General features: G+C 67.0%; 1 protein-coding gene across 1 annotated transcript in view; it reads left to right on the top strand.

Moving 5' to 3' along the window:
• Positions 1-591, top strand: part of CARD11 (caspase recruitment domain family member 11) — a 115,736-nt gene that overhangs the window by 96,018 nt on the left and 19,127 nt on the right.

The following is a 591-nucleotide window of genomic DNA, read 5'->3' on the forward strand; positions in this document are numbered from 1 at the left end:
CCCTGCTCACGTCCCGGCCCCCGACGCGGGCAGGGACTCCGGGCCGGCCGCTCTGGCACCAGCAGGTCCACGGAGCCACAGCTTGGGCCACGCCTTCGGCCCCGTGGTCGTGGCTCCTGGACGCCTCCAGAAGGCCTCCCCCGCTTCTGGCCCCAGCGGCGCCTTCGTTGAGGCTCCCCTTTCGCGGCCTCGACCCCTGGGCAGTGAGCGCTAGGCTCTTCCGTTTCCCAAAGTCTGAGTCGCCTGCCCCACCTCCGGTTTTCTCCCCGCGTGATGATCTCTGCAGCTGGATCTTATTTTCAAGCACCGGGGCTCATGAATGTTTCAACAGAGCGTAAATAGCCACTTTCTAGCCGCTCCCCGCTGCCGCCTGCTAGCCCGCTCTCCTTCCCGGCATGCCCAGTCCGCTGGGCGGCGGAAGGTAATGATGCTCTGTCCGCGCACACGGGGCCCAGCCTCCCCCGCCTCCCCCTGCCTCCCTCTTCTCCCCTCCTCCTCCTCCCCCTCTTCCTTTTCCTCCTCCCCCTCCTCCCTTCTTCCTCCCCCTCCTCCCTTCTTCCTCCCCCTCCTCTCCTTCCTCCCCTTCCTCCT

This window comes from Panthera uncia, chromosome E3 (genome assembly GCF_023721935.1).
Source record: "Panthera uncia isolate 11264 chromosome E3, Puncia_PCG_1.0, whole genome shotgun sequence".
Taxonomy (NCBI): Eukaryota; Metazoa; Chordata; class Mammalia; order Carnivora; family Felidae; genus Panthera; species Panthera uncia.